This window comes from Triticum dicoccoides, chromosome 1B (genome assembly GCF_002162155.2).
Source record: "Triticum dicoccoides isolate Atlit2015 ecotype Zavitan chromosome 1B, WEW_v2.0, whole genome shotgun sequence".
Classification (NCBI taxonomy): Eukaryota; Viridiplantae; Streptophyta; class Magnoliopsida; order Poales; family Poaceae; genus Triticum; species Triticum dicoccoides.
The window spans coordinates 193,576,488-193,597,024 of record NC_041381.1 but is presented as its reverse complement, the minus strand read 5'-3'; positions in this window follow the sequence as shown (position 1 = coordinate 193,597,024).

Here is a 20,537-nt window from a genome sequence, read left to right as displayed (position 1 = left end):
ATATGGTGGACACCCCCAAAGAAACCAATGGCAATGAGGCAACAGATGATAACCCCTTGGAGAAGCAATCTAAGCACCAACGTCATAGGCGCCGCTCCAAGCCCCGCCATAACAGAAATATCGATACCATCACAAGAGATAAGAATCCGGACGGTGCTGAAGACGAAAACAATCCTACCCAGCCAGGCTTCGTGCAGGCAGGGCAAGAGGATGGGCAAGCTAGCCCTAAAGAATAGGCAACAGATGGAGAATCAAAGGATGATAATTACATACCTCTTTCTGAAGACGAAGTGAGCCTTGGCGATGAAGAACTCATCGTGCTTGAGGATCCCGTCGAGCAGGAGCACTTCAAACGCCGGCTTATAGCCACTGCAAAAATCCTGAAGAAAAAACAGCAACAGCTTCAAGCTGATCAAGATTTGCTAACTGACAGATGGACTGAGGTCCTGGCTGCCGAGGAATACGGACTCGAGCGCCCTACCAAAAGTTACCCAAAGCGTAGGTTGCTACCTCAACTCGAGGAGGAGGCGTTAAAGCCCACGCTACCAGCACATGATGCGGCTGACCGGCCACCCCATGGCCGCGACAAAGCAGCGTACCAGCCCAAAGTCCAGACCGCACCCCGTTGCCAATCAAACAATAATACTAAGGCCCGGAGCTACACGAAGGACCTGCGAGATGTATTGGAAAACAAAGCAGGACAGTCAAGATCGATCTATGGATCTCGGGGGCGCGCCACAAGACGTGATGATGACCGTCACGCCGGATACAATAACCAAAGTCTGGCCGGGACGAATACAATAGACCGGATTCGTTTGAACTACGTAGCGATATAGCCCGGCATAGAGGCGCCGCACACCCCCTATACTTCACTGATGAAGTTATGGATCATCAATTCCCAGAAGGGTTAAACCCGTAAACATTGACTCATATGATGGCACCACAGACCCCACAGTATGGATTGAAGATTTTCTCCTACCATTCACATGGCCCGCGGCGATGACTTACATGCCATAAAGTACCTACCACTTAATCTCAAAGGACCGGCTCGGCATTGGCTGAATAGCCTGCCAGCAAGCTCCATTGGCAGTTGGGAAGATCTGGAAGACGCGTTCCTTGATAACTTCCAGGGCACTTACGTGTGACCACCGGATGTGGATGACCTAATCCACATAACCCAACAACCCGGAGAGTCAGCCAGGAAATTCTGGACTTGGTTCCTAACCAAAAAGAACCAAATTGTCGACTGTCCGGATGCTGAAGCCTTAGCAGCCTTCAAGCATAACATCCGTGATGAATGGCTCGCCCGACACCTCGGCCAAGAAAAGCCAAAATCCATGGCAACCCTCACGACACTCATGACCCGCTTTTGCGTGGGCGAGGACAGCTGGCTGGTTCGTAGCAACATCACACCCAAAAACTCAGGCGATTCAGACGCCAGGGACAGCAATGGCAAGCCACGACGAAATAGACACAAGCGTCGCAACAACGGCGACAACGCCGAAGACATGGCAGTCAATGCCAGATTCAGAGGCTTTAAATCCGGACAAGGAAAAAGCCATTCAAAAGAAACAGTCCGGGCTCGTCCAGTTTGGACTGCATACTCAATCGCTCATGTCAAATTCACAGCACCCCTGATAAACCATCCAACCACACCAACAGGGAATGCTGGGTGTTTAAATGGGCCGGCAAGTTGAATGCCGAAAACAAGGAAAAGGGGCTGCATAGCAATGACGACGAGGAGTCCCGACCGCCGAACACAGGAGGACAGAAGAAATTCCCTCCCCAGGTGAAAACAGTAAATATGATATACGCAACCCATATTCCCAAGCGGGAACGGAAGCGTGCACTAAGGGACGTTTATTGATCGTAGGGACCATCCTACCAGTATCCATCATGGCGGTTCAATCGCATTGGTCCTTGACCCCATCATTGCCGGATTCCATCTGACACGAGTCCTCATGGACGGTGGCAGCAGCTGAACCTGCTCTATCAGGATATAGTGTGCAAAATGGTCATCGACCCCTCAAGGATCAAGCCCACAAAAACCACCTTCAAAGGTGTCATACCCGGTGTGGAGGCCTGTTGTACGGGCTCAATCACACTGGAAGTGGTCTTCGGATCTCTGGACAATTTTTGAAGCGAGGAGTTAATCTTCAACATCATACCCTTCCGCAGTGGCTATCATGCAGTGCTCGGATGAACCGCATTCGCCAAATTCAATGCGGTACCGCATTATGCATACCTCAAGCTCAAAATTCTAGGACCTCGCGGGGTTATTACAGTTAATGGAAACACAGAGCGCTCACTCCGCACGGAAGAGCACACTGCGGCCCTCGCGGCGGAAGTACAAAATAGCCTTCTTAGGCAAACAGCCAATTCGGCGATAAAGAACCCGGATACAGTCAAGCGAGTCTGCAGTACTCCGCAACAGGATCATCCGGCACGTCCAGAGCTCGACTAGCAATCTGGCCTCCGCCCTAGTCCCATTCAAGCAGCGAAATTTGTGCCGCGCGTACACAACTATGCACTTAAAATATCCTGGGCATAGGCGGAGGCACGACCATGACACGGTCCACAATGCGGTTCGACCGCCCCGGGACACACGCATCTTTGCACCCCTTTTTTCTTTCAGGTCCCTATCTTCAGGAGGCTCTTCCGAAAGACTGGCTATCAGACACATAGCAGGACGGACACACCAGGAGGACAAGAAGCTTTGGCGTACAAGGGAATCCTCAGGTGGTCTCTGATAACGATCGTTATACCTGTTTAACATACTGACATACCGCCCGCTCTTGGTCAGGATGTGTCAAACAGTCCTATTCTGCTTATCGCACTACTTGTACATGTACGCTTTGACGTATCATTTGAATAACAAGGGAAAATAGTATACAATTTCAGCTTGCTATTACGTTTATTTACCCCTTTCCTTTACTACTTATTTATTATACACGTGCATTTTGGCACGACCAGTTTGCCAGGGGCTTCAGTACCCCATAACCTGGCAAGACAAGTCCGAACACTTTCGACAGTGCGGCACCCCGAACTTATAGAACTATATGCATCAGCTCCGAATCATGTCTTTGGTTAATAGTTGGGTTTGCCCGGCTCCTATGTTTTGGTACCTTATGTCCCGCTATATCGGCTAAGGTAGCGCAGGGAGAACTATTGCAATTTTGTCCCGGTTCTTTCGGACGAGCACCTCAGTAGAGAAAGCCGAAAACTGACTGTCATGATAAGGCGAGAGCCGGTCGCTGTTCAAGAGGTCTCAAATCCTTAAAGATTTTTTTCTGCTTCAGGCGAGGAGTTGGCCTCGTCCGATTTAGGCGTGTATAGCGCCCCGAGTCCGGCTTTTCGGATACTAGGGGCTTCGCCAAAATTTAAAATTGTAGACTTCTATGGCCAAGTGAGGGTGATAAAGCCGTATACTCCGATTGTCTCGTTCGTGACACTAAACACCTCCTTAGAAGGACCAAAAACTTGGATAAAGAGTGTTTATATTTATCCCGAACACCCCAGTACTAGCTACATGGGGGCGGAAGCCGACGACTGGCCAACTCTCAAGATTTTTTTTTAAAAATGGCCGCATAGAAGGTAATATTTTAAATTAACAAGCGCTACATAGCGCACATGAACTGGTTTTCATAATACAGGATGGCATGAGTACATTCATTCAAACATCACATCCTTAGTACATTCATCCGCCACAAGGCGGGCACCCTTAATGACACTGTCATAGTACTGTTCGGGGTGGCGATGCTCCTTGCCCTTCGGTGGCCCCTCTGTCACCAGCTTCTCAGCGTCCATCTTCCCCTAGTGCACTTTCGCACGGGCCAAGACACTGTGTGCACCCTCAATGCAGATGGACCGCTTAACGACTTCCAGCCGCGGACATGCATTCACCATCTGCTTGACAAGGCCGAAGTAGCTGCTGGGCAGGGGCTCGCCAGGCCACAGCCGGACTATGAAGTCCTTCATGGACAGTTCGGCCGCTTTGTGTAGTTCGACCAGTTGCTTCAGCTGGTTGCTCAAGGGCATCAGATGCTCGGCCCCAATATACTGGGACCAAAACAACTTATCCGTCGAGCTCCCCTCTTCAGCCCGGTAGAACTCGACGGCATCAAAGATGCTGCGCGGCAGATCTGCGAATGCTCCTGGAGAGCTCCGAATTCGGGTAAGTAAAAGGAAAGTGTCCTCCACATGCTTGCTTTGCATAATGAAAGCCTTACCCACAACTATCTTCTTGGCCGCCTCAATTTCCTGGAGGGCCTTCTGGGCTTCTACCTTGGTGTCTTGTGCGCTCTGACGGGCCTTCGCAAGCTCTGACTCTTGTGTCTTGGAGTTACGCTCCAAGGACTCGAATTTTTTGATGAAATCCTGGAGCTCTTGCTGGACCTCATCAACCCAAGCCTCTTTTTTTTCGTGCTCAGTGCGCTCCCTGGCCGCTTTGTTTTCGGCCTCGGACAACACCTTCTTAAGGGCCGCCACTTCGGTCGTGGCCCCTAGTAAAATTTATCATGCTTCTATTAGCATCAACGATTTTTCTCCTTCATATAACATTCAGACGGGGTATTGCTTACCTTGGTTCTCCTCGAGCTGCCTCTTCATGAGGCCGAGCTCTTCTTCGGCCCGCCCCAGGCTCTGCCTCAGTCCGGAGACCTTCGTAGTGGTAGTGGCGGTGGCCAGTAGCGACGCCTGCTTATTCACATAGACATAATATGATTAGATTCCTGGGAATAATATTTGATCCTCTGTTCGACTTCTCTTCTCGAACACCAAAGAGAGCATCAGGGGCTACTGTCTATTCTGTGATACTTTCTCATAATTTAAATTACTTACCTCAAAGCCTGTCAGGAGGCTGGAGCAGGCTTCGGTCAATCCGCTTTTGGCGGATTGAACCTTCGCAATCACCGTACTCATAAGAGTACGATGTCCTTCATCTAGGGAAGCACTCTGAAGCGCTTCCACCAAGTTATCCGATGCCTCTGGATGGACAGAGGTCATCGGCACAGGTGGCTCGCCCCCCTTGGCGGGGGGTTGCCTGCCTGAATCCGGAACCACTGGAGGTTCCAACGCAGTACCCGGTTGGGGGCCAAGCATGCTGCAGCCCCCCTCATCCGAATCCATGGGGATCTTCCCCGCACTACAAAAAAATACACTTCCGTGATGATACGTGTTTGTCACAGTAGGTCGCATTTTTTGTCATGCATGTACATCCATGATGATTTTATGACAGAATCAAGATAGGCATACCTGTGCTGTCGTAGAAGTGTTCCATGACATTACCAAAATTATCATCACGGAAGTGTCCACTTCCATGACGATAAATCGCGCGTCACAGAAGTGCTTTCGTCAAGGGTGACCGACACGTGGCATCCACCATAATGGAACGCAGTTAAGATATCGGGTCGGGTTTTGGATCCGATAACCTGTTAACAGCCCCGACCAATGGGGATTTTCCACATGTAAAATCATCATTGGCTGGAGGAAACACGTGTCGGCTCATCGTTGGGACAGATGTCATCCACTCATTGGACAGAAGGCGCCTATGATACGTCAACATGTGGCACGGCCCAACAGAGGCCCATTCCTGTGAAAAGGCCGGCCCGTCTGACTTGGTCAAAAGGTGGCGGGCCGGCCCATGGAAAGCCTGTTAACGGCATGTTCGCATATAGCCCATTTACAGCCCGCTAACCCAAGGCCCGTTACGCCCTATTCGAATTAGGCCCAGTAACGTCATTTGGGCCATCCAATATGACTCCAGCCATTTTCACTTCTGGCCCATGTATGGCCCATGACGTCTTTCGGCCCATATGAGGCCCTTTGTAACTTTTGGCCTATTAACGGCCCGTGGTGAAACTGGCCCGTAATGAACAGTGTATCACTTTACACCCATTAATGGCCCGTGGTGAAACTATCCCGTAATGAACAGTGTATCACCTTAAACCCATTAACGGCCCGTTATTCCATTGGGCCGTTTCGAGCCCATCTTATCTTTCGGCCTTCCTAGATCCCATTTATTCTTGGGCTCATTTCCAGCATTCGTTTACTTACGGCCCGTTACTGTCATTTTCTGCTTGTGGGCCAAATTCAGCCCATGGTTACAGTCGGCCCGTTTGTGGTTCGTTAATACGTTGGGCCGTTTTCATAGCGTCATCAAATACGGCCTATTAACGATGGCCCATTATGGTCGGCCCATGAACGGACGATTCCAACTCTAGCCCGTTTACGGCCATAATGCGGTCTGTTTGGCCCATGTTTGGCCAATCGATCATACGACCCGTATAAGGCCCATTGATGATACGGCCCGCAGAAGGCCCATTGTTTCTACGGCCCGTAGAAGGCCCACTGTTTCTATGGCCAGTAGGAGGCCCAGTGTCACTACAGTAAATATTAGCCCATGGTTATTGTGGCCTAGTTTTAAAAAATAGGTTATTGCAGCCACTAGCAAACGGCGGAAAAAGAACTGCAATGACTACAAGCAAACAAATAAACAAGACAACAAGGAAATAAATAAGCAAGCAACTAACGCTAGGCTATCACGGCTATTACACATATTACATCCACTGGGCATCAAAGTTCACCACCGGTGCAAATATAGGGAACAAAGCAGCATATCATATACACTGTGTTCGCACATGAACACGTCACGTGTACCCTCGACGCCGGGGGTGATGCACCGCAGCTTACGTCGAAGGAGACCCGACCGACAGCGCGATACGCAAGACAGTCGGCGGGCGCTTTTGTAGACCCGAAGCCCCACTTGCCCGGGAGGGACCCCGTCAGGGCTCGCGGCGGCTATGGGCTGCCCTAGGTCGATTCGCTCGCCCCTAGAGCCTCGTGGATCGCTGCCCTCCAATGCGAAGAACGAACGAAGAACGAGAAAGAAAGATACAAGGGCAGGGGATAAAGATAGATGAACACAAAAGTGTAATAGATTGATTGGTTCGATTGGTGTTGTTCAATCGGCCGTCACCCCCAACATATATAAGAGGCGGCTGGACTTCCCGTACAAGTAAAGGATTCATCTAGGCTTTCCTTACAAGAAAAATTACATCAATTCGCGTCCTAGAGTCCTAGTTCTATTCCAACTCGGATTCAGTCTGAATCTGGCCCAAACTCTGTCTTCCTTCTTGCACGGGCCGCCGAGCTTGCATATGATCTCCGATCAAGATGGCCCAAATATCAAACTTGTGCGCCTCGATGATACGAACAACTCTCATGTTGATTACTTTTTCAAATAAGGCCATCTTGAATACTCTTCGAGGTCATCTTTACCTTCCAGTCGGACTCGGTCTTGCAGTAGACTGGATTATCCGAGTCTCATAGTGAACTTGTAGGCCATATACTATCTTTGATGATGATGACTCCAAAACCAAAGTTTACCGTCTTGATGATACGCACAACTTCCTTGTTGATCACTTTTCCATCCGAGGTCATCTGGATTACCTTTCGGGCACATCTTCAGTTTCACTCGGATCCGAGCTCATCCACTCGGATATTAGAGTTTTTCGTCCGACTGGACCTTTTCACTCGGATGTTAGAGTCTTTCACTCGGAAGACAATCTTTCACTCGGATGACTATAATTTCACTCGGAAGACAATCTTTCACTCGGATGACCATATTTCCACTCAGATGACTATATTTTCACTCGGAAAGGCAATCTCTTACTCGATCGGCAAGTTTTAATTCCGACGGTAATATCTTTACTCAGATGATAATAAGTTCACTCGGATGTCAAACTTTCACTTGACCGGTAAGTTTTCCCTTGAAAAGTAAGCTTTCACTCGATCGGTAAGGTTTTACTCGAAAGGTAAGCTTTCACTCGACCGGTAAGTTTTCACTCGGATGTAAAACTTTCACTCGACCGGTAAGTTTTCCCTTAAAAAGTAAGCCTTCACTCGACCCGTAAGGTTTTACTCGAAAGGTAAGCTTTCACTCGACCGGTAAGTTTTCACTTGGATGTCAAACTTTCACTCGATCGGTAAGATTTTCCTTGAAAAGTAAGCTTTCACTCGACCGGTAAGGTTTCACTTGAAAGGTAAGCTTACACTCGACCGGTAAGTTTTCACTCGGATGATAAGCTTTTCACTCGACCGAAAACATAGCCTGATCTTGATTTGTCTCCACAGGTCTCATACGACCTCGGATTGAGAAGAATTATATATGAAAATCGATCGGCTTGACGAGACGAAACTTTCTTGTGTTCAAGGTCTTTCAATTCATGGCCGTCTTGAAGGCCGAATTGCTCACGCATTGCATCAGACACTCATTAACATGTGTCTGGTGTCAAGCGTAATATTTTGGTCTCTGGCCTGTCCAGACCGTATTGACTATAACTTTTGCATATGAACTCGGATTGAGATGATTTATATATGAAAATCGATCGCCTCGACGAGACGAAGACAACTCCTTCAGAGCACTCCTTCATCTGAGGCCATATTGAGGGCTTAATCGGCTGAAAAGCACTCAGAACATTAAATTTTGTCACTCGGAGTACAGCTTCGGCCACTGAGATGAGGTCGGATGTCGATGACTTAAAAATCAAAGTTGTTCCACTCCGCGGCCTGAAACTTTTCATGCTTAAAACTCTTTCACTTGAGGCCATCTTACTTGCCTTTTGTTCCTTGCCAAAATCCGGTGTCAACACATGCCCCCCTGTTTTCTGGCAGAGCTTGCATGCCAGAAAATACTTCTTTTAAACACGATGTCAAAAATACATCGGCTGTGCATGCTGAAGAAGATAATTGTTATCGGCCATATGCTTAGGCTTGTTGCTTCTTGGGTAGAGCATTTTCAGATAATAGTCGTCTGAGAACAACCATTGGATGCCACGAATGCCTTCATGTCAGTCTCTCATGTCAATCCTTGACTTGACCTTTATCCAAGTACTCTATGGGGATATTAGAACCATTCGCGATACCGGATGCCAAAAGATTATGTCCATGAACCTTAAAGGAACCATCAACTATTCGGTGAGTCCCCTCATTGTTGATAAAAAATACTCCATCAAGTCTCTGCCGAATAATGTCTGTCTCCTAACTTGGATCCTGCAGATAAGAGAAACTTTCTCCAGCCAGCTATATGACTCGCACTAGATCCATCAATGGCCGACTCCACCGTGGAGTCAGCCGCAACTCGTGAGGTCAATGTTTGAGTGATTCGTCGATGCATATAAGGATAACATTTGTTGGACGGTTGGCAACGAATCATTGTGAACCTTGATGCATACAACTCTTGTAGTGGTTAGAAGTCCTTTAGCCCGAATAACACAGCATATTCGGCTTGATTATTAGTCGTGTAAGCTCTACCTGACAAGAAGTCTTGAAATCCATCCCGTGAAGAAATATGTCAATAATACCGACTCTGGGCGCTGCTAAACTGAATCATGAAAATAATCTCCACAAGATTTTGACTTGGCATCCAGGGAGCACCGACTGATAAATGTGATGTCACACCCCTGTCCTTCGGTCTCTGAGTCAACATTGCCTTGCCCCCCGAGTGAACGAAGCTTCATTCATCTCGGTGACACACTTTCTGTGGATCCTGCGATAAACCAACAATATGAGTCGACAACTTTTGCTGCACTAGATCCTCGATTAGTGGCCGAATAATTAGTCGGCCTTCCAGTGTTGGCAAAACTAAGAATTGGCTTTGGGAATATGACATACACCACAATGAACACAATTAGTCAGATGCCAGCTTTGTCAACACAATGTACTCTTAGGGCGATATGCAAATATCGGCCAAATGTCCTTATCTCATAGGACCTGGAGAACCCGTCCACCAAAGTGTGAATAGCCGAAATAATTCAGATGTTTCAGCCGGGGATAAGTTCTGGGACGCTTTCTTTGATGGAACGACTGAAGAACATGGACGATGTGCCATTTGGAGTCTCCTATAATGAGATGAAAACTGTTGACTCTGCCTGTCGGCTTCACACTTGTCCTCTTTTACTCTTGCTGACTTCGCAATAGGAGATATGGTGCCGCTTTTGAGTCGAGGATTTCCCTTGGGAACTCAAGCCATGTTCCTCTTCTCCACCTCTTTGGCCCTAAGCCAATTCAGCTTTTTCTGTTGCGAATATGGTAAGCCGAGTGGGCATCCCGGCTGTGACTTTGGTTTACGCACTGGCAAGTTCTTCCTGGCTTTGGGCACCTCCAGCTTGGCCTTTCCAAACTCGGCGATTGGATCCTTGAAAGTTACTTGCTTCACTTTCTTGTCCTTAGTAGTCAACATAGACTCGACTGTCTTTTTGTCATCTAGAGTCGGATCTGAAATAGCACATTTGCGGCCATCCTTTTTCACTCGGTACACTTGCTTGACCATGTCCATCTTCTTCGCTGAGCTCCGGACCGATACTTTTTGGTTGAGTCGGTCTTTAGCATGTGGTTGTTGAACAAACGATGATCCTCTAGGAGCTGCATAATTTTGTTGAGGTGGTTTAGAATATGATGGACGGTGTGCCCTTGATTTATACTTGCCCCATGATTGATATGAATAATAGTCGGCAGGGGGAGGTATCCATGACATCGGCATTGGTGGCCCAAAAGGAGGATATGGAGTCTGCTTGCTCAACATCTTCCTTCGCCAATCCTTGTCTTCAAATTTATGCCTTGGGGGTGACTTCGATGCTTTTGTTTCACTCGGCCGATAAGCACTCTTTGCCTCACTTATCTTCTGATATTTTTCTAATAACTGTGCGAAAGTGACTTTCGGCTTTCTACCTTTGTGCTTACCATGGCCTTTGCTTTCTTTAGTTGTGTTTGCATCGGTCTTCGAATTTTCTGGTTGCCCCCCAGTGCTAGATGTCTCCATTGTAGATTTCATGGAATTCTCATCTTCGAGATTGTTGTGGATGCACCTTCTAACAATATCCTTGCTCGAAGACTTGACCCCATCATCATTGGTGTGAACCTGTCGACCTTTTGATGAATCGGCTTGAGGTAATCGAGTCAACATTTGATCGCCATCAAGGCCAATCTGATACGACTGGCCATATGCTCGTGCCTCAACAAACTCCAATCGTCCTATGTTGTCCGATTGCTCGACTTGATGGATCATGTTGCAATCTTTGACATTTTTCTCGAATAAACATTGCATTCGCTCTTGTCTTGACGACTCGACATCGTGATTAATTATAATAATAGGATTAGTCAGCGATGTACCGATGATGTGATCAACTATGCCTGCATTGGACGTACACTCTTGGTCCATTAAACGATATTGTGATATCGGCTCTGAAACAAAACAACCGGGTGGTGCCAGCTTAGTGTCATCTGACTCGGCTATGCATTGATTTTCGTCGTCCTTTCCCGATGCTTTTGAATCGGCTATCCTGGAGAACTTTGAACCTGGCTTTATATTCCTACAACCAAAATAATTACAGAATATATGTCTCATCTGAGACCAAATGTTAGCCAGGCATGAAACAAACAAAGTTGCCCATATGAATATAAAGTTCAGTCGGCATGACGGGAACAACTTTGGTTGCGATAAGTTGTCACTATTAGCCTCTATGAATGGTGCCATGTGTTGATCAGCATGATTAGTAACAAGATAATTCGAAACAAACAGATTACTCTTCTCGATCGGTCTTTCAAAATTAATTAGAATCTTACTAACGGGTGAATCAACAATATGATTTTGACCAAATCGAAAACTGAGTAAACTCTCGGCTAGGTGTACCTTTGTGAAGTCGTTGGAACGAGAAGATGGTTGCACCACTGGAACAATACCTTGCTCCACTTCTGAATAATTCTTGAATGCGTCTTCTTCTTTTTCTGGATCTCGTGCCTCATCACTCGAATTGATTGAGCAGATTTCACTCGGATTGCCCGAGTATATTTCACTCGGATTACCCAAGTGGATTTCACTCGAACGCTCTTTGTCAGTTGAACTTTGCTCAGGTGCACGCTTTGGTTCTTGATCTTTATCACTAGCCAAACTTTGTTTGGCCATATAACTTTTCTCTTGATGCTCATCAATTTCTTTGGCACGGAACTCATAGGGCAGCATGTAAGCTCCCTCACATCCAGAAAAATCTAACACAGCCAACTCGTTGCGTTTACCGTTCCTTTGCTCGGCGAAACTTGCATCTTCTGTTTTAGCACACGCGGCAATAATTGGCTTGATGCACTCGACTTTAGCCGGCGATGCACTCATCTGGAATGATGCACTCGACTGGCATGATGTATTCAGACGGGTCGATGCACTCGGCTGGTATGATGTACTCGGTATGGACTCTATGCACTCGGTTGTAACCGTCTCTGTGCTCAATCTGGTTTCAACTGAATCCACCATCGTCTTTTCTTTAAAGGAATCGTTCGACTCGGCTGTAGATGACTTATTCATATTTGACTCAGTTTCAACCGAATCAACCATATTAGCCGAGTGAACCCTTTCTTGCTGATTTGCTTGCAAACCTTCTTGCTTCAATATCGCAGAAGGGCCAACATAGTTGCTGGATGGAGGAAGGCACTTGACGTATTCTTGCAAATATTCCTCTCCACGGCTCTTCTTGAGTGCTTCGTAAGCCTGTTGATATTCTGCTGGTAATTCCTCAAGAGTTGGCGTAGTAAATTCGTTGACGCTATTCCCTGTGAGCTTTGGCTTGATCTTGTCCACTTGGGCCACATATTTTTCTGTAAACTCGGCCCTACTTGGATTGGCTTGCCCCCCAATACTTTTATGATCTTTCGGCAATGAAGTGATGTTGCTGAAATTTTGCAATTGTATAGGGGGTGTATAGCATGCTGCAGTGATAGGTGAAGACATGTGCACTACTGTCGAATATTCTCTCTCGCCAATTTGATCAATCGGCAAAACTTTGTCTTCCTTCAGAACCCTAGCTCTTATTGCATCATAATCAGGAACTAATCCCTTTTCATGTTTCCCAAGGCAAATAGCACTAATCTTCTTATTTTGGGCTAAAGTTTTTAATGCAGCCAGAGCCACCTCATCTCCTGTAATATTAGGCACGTATGCTCCTACAGAATCTCCATTCACTCGGCCATAACCACAAAGGTGATCCGAGTCATAAATATTTTTAGTTTCATATGCCACCGAACAATTAATCTCACGAGGTGTAGTATATGATGTTTGAGGATAACTGGCCAAATAGCTAATGGAAGCATGGCCGATTCCCCCATCCATCGGCATGTTTGGGGATGAACCCGCATATTGCGAGTCGGTTGCCGATGGATAAAACAGTGAGACACCCTCCTGTAATTGAGGTGTCATATATTGATCACTCGAACAAATCGTGTTGTTCACCGGCATATTGAAAGATGTTGCCGATGCACGAAAATTCAGATTCGTAGGTTGCATGTCGCGATTCTGTAAATTCCAAGTTTCTCCAACGGAATAACTAGTCGGCCTTTGCTCGTTAGGGCTAGCCGACATGACATGTCCATTGAAAGATCTAGCAACATCAACATAATGGCTATTTGCATCTACGTAAGGAGATTGATGATACATGTTACCGTTGTAGATTGCAGCCGCTTGATGACGCTCTCCTCGTAGCAAGAACATGCTGGAAACTGTTCAAAGCTTCATCCCCAGCGGAGTCGCCAAAAAGTGTGTTCGCACACGAACACGTCACGTGTACCCTCGACGCCGGGGGTGATGCACCGCAGCTCACGTCGAAGGAGACCCGACCGACAGCGCGATACGCAAGACAGTCGGCGGGCGCTTTTGTAGACCCGAAGCCCCACTTGCCCGGGAGGGACCCCGTCAGGGCTCGCGGCGGCTATGGGCTGCCCTAGGTCGATTCGCTCGCCCCTAGAGCCTCGTGGATCGCTGCCCTCCAATGCGAAGAACGAACGAAGAACGAGAAAGAAAGATACAAGGGCAGGGGATAAAGATAGATGAACACAAAAGTGTAATAGATTGATTGGTTCGATTGGTGTTGTTCAATCGGCCGTCACCCCCAACATATATAAGAGGCGGCTGGACTTCCCGTACAAGTAAAGGATTCATCTAGGCTTTCCTTACAAGAAAAATTACATCAATTCGCGTCCTAGAGTCCTAGTTCTATTCCAACTCGGATTCAGTCTGAATCTGGCCCAAACTCTGTCTTCCTTCTTGCACGGGCCGCCGAGCTTGCATATGATCTCCGATCAAGATGGCCCAAATATCAAACTTGTGCGCCTCGATGATACGAACAACTCTCATGTTGATTACTTTTTCAAATAAGGCCATCTTGAATACTCTTCGAGGTCATCTTTACCTTCCAGTCGGACTCGGTCTTGCAGTAGACTGGATTATCCGAGTCTCATAGTGAACTTGTAGGCCATATACTATCTTTGATGATGATGACTCCAAAACCAAAGTTTACCGTCTTGATGATACGCACAACTTCCTTGTTGATCACTTTTCCATCCGAGGTCATCTGGATTACCTTTCGGGCACATCTTCAGTTTCACTCGGATCCGAGCTCATCCACTCGGATATTAGAGTTTTTCGTCCGACTGGACCTTTTCACTCGGATGTTAGAGTCTTTCACTCGGAAGACAATCTTTCACTCGGATGACTATAATTTCACTCGGAAGACAATCTTTCACTCGGATGACCATATTTCCACTCAGATGACTATATTTTCACTCGGAAAGGCAATCTCTTACTCGATCGGCAAGTTTTAATTCCGACGGTAATATCTTTACTCAGATGATAATAAGTTCACTCGGATGTCAAACTTTCACTTGACCGGTAAGTTTTCCCTTGAAAAGTAAGCTTTCACTCGATCGGTAAGGTTTTACTCGAAAGGTAAGCTTTCACTCGACCGGTAAGTTTTCACTCGGATGTAAAACTTTCACTCGACCGGTAAGTTTTCCCTTAAAAAGTAAGCCTTCACTCGACCCGTAAGGTTTTACTCGAAAGGTAAGCTTTCACTCGACCGGTAAGTTTTCACTTGGATGTCAAACTTTCACTCGATCGGTAAGATTTTCCTTGAAAAGTAAGCTTTCACTCGACCGGTAAGGTTTCACTTGAAAGGTAAGCTTACACTCGACCGGTAAGTTTTCACTCGGATGATAAGCTTTTCACTCGACCGAAAACATAGCCTGATCTTGATTTGTCTCCACAGGTCTCATACGACCTCGGATTGAGAAGAATTATATATGAAAATCGATCGGCTTGACGAGACGAAACTTTCTTGTGTTCAAGGTTTTTCAATTCAAGGCCGTCTTGAAGGCCGAATTGCTCACGCATTGCATCAGACACTCATTAACATGTGTCTGGTGTCAAGCGTAATATTTTGGTCTCTGGCCTGTCCAGACCGTATTGACTATAACTTTTGCATATGAACTCGGATTGAGATGATTTATATATGAAAATCGATCGCCTCGACGAGACGAAGACAACTCCTTCAGAGCACTCCTTCATCTGAGGCCATATTGAGGGCTTAATCGGCTGAAAAGCACTCAGAACATTAAATTTTGTCACTCGGAGTACAGCTTCGGCCACTGAGATGAGGTCGGATGTCGATGACTTAAAAATCAAAGTTGTTCCACTCCGCGGCCTGAAACTTTTCATGCTTAAAACTCTTTCACTTGAGGCCATCTTACTTGCCTTTTGTTCCTTGCCAAAATCCGGTGTCAACACACTGGTTGTCAAAGTTGGCGACCAGCGCAAATAAACGGCGCAGCAAAACAAATCTAGAACTGAAACCACTTCAGAAGATCTCAAGAAACAATATCCTAGGTACCCATAATGCTAGCAAGATGCTTAGCAAGCTTATTAACTTTCTCTTGTTTGGCGCTTAAATCCTCTAGCGCTTGCTATTGCACCAGGAAATATGCATCTGAATTCTACAGGGACTTCCTCAGTCCTTCAGCTTCCTGTCGCAGCACATCTGATCGATGTCTTTCAACTTGAAGTTGAGACTCAAGAAGACGAACTGATTCAGGCAGCGAGTTCGAAGAGCTTGTGCCAGTAGTAGTGGCCAGTAACTCGAACACTACATCAAGACATGAATTTTGGGTTCTCTCACTGTCGTCAAGATAGTTTTTATTAGCTTTCTTGGAGAACAACAGGGATGTCTCACTATCTTGAACCTTATCTGCATTCCTTCCTTTACCATTGTATAACGCGGTACTGTTCTCCAATATTTTGTCCGCATTCTAAAAGAGAAACAAGCAGACACATCACATGTTTACCATGTTGTATATGAAACTCATTTTGGTAAATGAGTTCAGTAGTAAAGTGGACATGATAACAGCATGAAACAAACATATATCTATGTACCATGGTCACTTTATGGTCTATATCATTGTAGTTTTTGTTGCCAAATCAAGATAGAGACACAGTTCAAATAATATTTGTTCAAGACAAAGCAGAATATAAGTGTGGGTAACTATAGAGCAATAACAACACTTGTAATGTGCATGACATGAGAACATAACTGTTTATTCAATTGAAACTGAAATCAACATAGAGCAGGTTACAACAGCAAACCAGTTAAAGAAACAGGTTTAAAACATACATGTTGCGCCATTGGAGTTTCAATTCCATCCTTCAAACTTGAAAATAGTTGGTATGAGTAAATACAGTAATGCAAGAGCAAAGGAGTATGAACCATAGCTACAGAACCTGACCTAAGAACAAATCTTCTTCTCCTTTAAGCGTTGAGTTGGGATTCAGAGTGGTGGTCCTCGTGCTTTGGGCACTGCAGTTCCCTTACTAACTGCTCGTGTTTGGGTGCTCTGTGGTGGAGACGGTGTTGTGTCAACTAGAACTGGGTTACTATCTGCCGGGGTTGGGGTTAGAAGGGGTGTAGCTGGTTCTCTGTCCAACTAGGTAGGGGTACAATCTGCGAGAGTCTGGGTTATGTGTGGTGGATCTGGTCCTTGGGCAAGTACAACCGTGGTTCTATCTGCATCAACTGGTAGCACTATCTTTTCTAAAGACCGTGTTGTTACTCCCTTAGATACTGCCATCACGCTCTCCAATTCAAATGGCTGATAAACAAGAAAAGTAATTGAAAGTATATACATTGTATGATAGACAGATGCAATGGATAGTGGGGAATAAAATAGGGCATGAAATAATTCATATTTATGTTGTCTAACCAAACATGATAGCATGACACAATTTCACATATATGATGGCTAACTAAACAGGATAGCATGACACAATTTCACATTATGATGGCTAACTAAAAAAGATGGAAAGGCATAGTTCAAAATATGAGACTATGTAAACAGGATGGCATGACATAACTATATAATGTGTTTATTAAATAGGCTGGCATGCCATAATTCACATACATTCACGGATATAATGCCATAATTCAAAATATGATGACTGTAAACACTAAACATGATGAGATGATATAACTATATGATGTCTTTATTAAATGGGTTGCCATGCCATAATTCAGATAGATGATGTGTATGTACTATGTAAACATGATGGCATGATATAATTCAAATATATGATTTATATAGTAAGTAAGTAAGCAGATGGCAATCCATATATGATGTAAAAACTAAGCAATGCAAGACAACATGCATGACATGGGTAATATAACCCTGCCAAGTTTGAGCATAGACCTCAGGGGGAAATAGGACTCCTCATCAGTCTCTGAATCCTCCTCTCAGGAGCTCTCTGTAACCAGCAAGATGTCTGCTTCAGCAGGTAGCATTGTCTGCTCTGAATACCTTGTTTTCACTCCAGATACTTCCATCACCGCTTCAAATGGCTGATGCACAGGAAGTGTAGTTGAATATACAAACATTGCCGACAAATGGAACACATAATACAAAATATGATAGCATGATATAATTCACATACATGATGATTGGCTAAACAGCATGGCATTGAATAATTCACATATATAATGCCTTTGCAACAAGATAGCATTGTATAATTCACATATATAATGTCTTGCAACAAGATGGCAATGCATAATTCACATATATGGTAATTAGACACTGAACATGTGGCATTCACACAAAGCATGTCTAAACTAATCAAATGACATAGCAATGTGAGACACCATACGCACGATATGAGCAACATAACCCTGCCAAGTTAGAGCATACACCTCGGGGGGGCATAGGACTGGTCATCTGTCTCTGAATCCTCCTCTGAGGAGCTATCCGTAACCAGTGAGATATGTGCTTCGTCAGATAGCATAGTCTGCTCTGAAGACCTTGTTTTCACTCCAGAATTTGCCATCACCGTGTCAAATGGCTGATGCACATGCGGAGCAGTTGAATGTACTAACATTGTTGACAAATGTAATATGTAACAAAAAAAGGATGGCATGATATAATTTACATATAAGATGACTGGCTAAGCAGGATGGCATTGCAAAATTCACATATATGATGCCTGGCTAAACAATATGGCATTGCATAATTCACATAAACGATGAATAAACTAAACAGATGACATTCGTACAAAGGATGTCTAAACTAAGCAAATGACATATTTGATGTATAAAGTAAGCAATGCAAGACACCATATGCATGATATAACCAACATCAGCATGCCAAGTTAGAGCGAAGACCTCAGGGGGTAAATAGGAGTTGTCTTCTCCTTCTGAATCCCCCTCAGAATAGATATCTTCCTCTCGATTACAATCCAAAATGCATGGAGGGGGGCTGCCTTTGCGCCTACCATGGAGCGACATCTGCATGAAATTTTATTGCCACGCAAGGCTCGTCTCTTTTGCTCTAAATGTTCAGTTCCATTGTTTACAATAATTGCCATGCATAGGAATAAAACATAGTGAGATTATGTAAGAAGTGCATGCAGAAATCCAGAGTGATGGTAGCAACCTATGGATAGACCCAAAACCAATAATAGCAGGCAGTTAATGGCTTTAGTTAAAAAATACAGATAATGGCTTCTTTACTGTTTGTTTCCCACCCAACATGAAACTCATAGTAGACACCAGAGATTAACCAAATAGTAGATAGATACTATTGATAGCGGCCCTGATATGTACCCCACAACCATTTAAAAACTCAAGTTTGACCATTAGTTCGGAGCTGACTCAGAGTCTAATCGGTGAACAGGATGATAAAGTAGCATGTAATATTAAGCAATGCATAACGTAAGCAGACACGAAAGAGTGCGACGTCTCTTGCGGACTCATGTAGTCCTTGAGGTCATTTGCTTGGTTGATGATGGTAATGTAGTTTTCATGGCTGCCGGTGGCGGGGAAGAAGATCTGAGGCGGCGAAAGACAGTCTGGAGGCCGGATCCCTGCTGTGCTGGACCCTTCTGTCGTTGGAGCAATTGAGCTGGGGTGGACGACGGCGCAGCAGGAGCGGCACAAACCACGTAATGTTTTCTTTGACAACTATCTATAAGAGAAGTAATTCTATAAGGGCTCGTTTGAATTGGAGGATTCCAACAATGCAGGGATAGGAAATAGACAAGAATAGGATAGGAATGCACATGCAAAATAGAGAATTTAAAAACACATGATTTCTGCCAATCTGGGTGTTTGATTCACAACAATTGGAAGACCACAGGATGCAAAGAAGCATGGTGAGATTAAGTCAAACCACAAGAAAATGTATGATTATAATGCTATTTTGCTACTATCTCTTAGTCTTGTGCTTCATGAATAGGAATTTGAAAAGGAGGACAAGTGAAAATTAAAATTCCTACGTTTTTTCTTTCAAGGAGACACCAAAGGAACAAATCCATGTGCTCAGTGGACAAAATATATATAACATGTAGAGTAAAAAAGAGATGCAATAAGTGTACAACCTCTTTGGCGAAGCCATGTCGATCTCAACGTGATTGGGTTGGCCGGTCAGGATGCTCCGGCTGACTTTGCTGTCGGAGGAGGGGAAGAAGATCTTAGGCGTCTGGAGATGGAGCCCTATGTACTGCTCCGTCGTGATGGAGGGTTTCGTCGTTGGAGCAACTCCGGTCAGTTGTACGACGCCGACGCTGAAGCTGGACAAGAGAGACAACGAACAATGTTAACCTGACTGGAATTCTAATAACATCTCCAATACATGACGTAAAATACATAACCACAAGGTGCTAGATGTAAAATACATCAGCCGCTCATCTCTGAACTTAACTGTCGAAACTGAATTTAACTGTCGAAACTGAACTTAACTGTCGAAATTGAACTTAACTGTCGAAACTGAATTTTGCTGTCGAAACTGAATTTTGCTGTCGAAGCTGAACACACTAGCAAGGCGAGGCTACAGGTCGGTCGACTAACTTTTTCATCTCTGGTCAGTCGATTTTGCAGCCGTTGGATACGAAATCAAGGGCCTGCGGTTCATCTTCAACCTCCACCCCCCTGAGCCGCCCACCACCACCGGCCAAACAGCAGCCCCCCATCGCCCGCGGCCGGCGGTGCGCGGCCCCGCCCACCCCGAAAACACTCCCCACAGCCGGTCCGCCGCCGCCCCGGCATCCCTCGGTGCCCCCCATGCCAAGTTTTTTCTCCAGCGATCCCCACGCCACCGCCCCGCCAACGCCCTGCCACCGCCGGTGACCACCGCCCCCACACTGAACCCTAAGATAGATAGTGGGGTACCTCTCCGGTGAGCCCCCA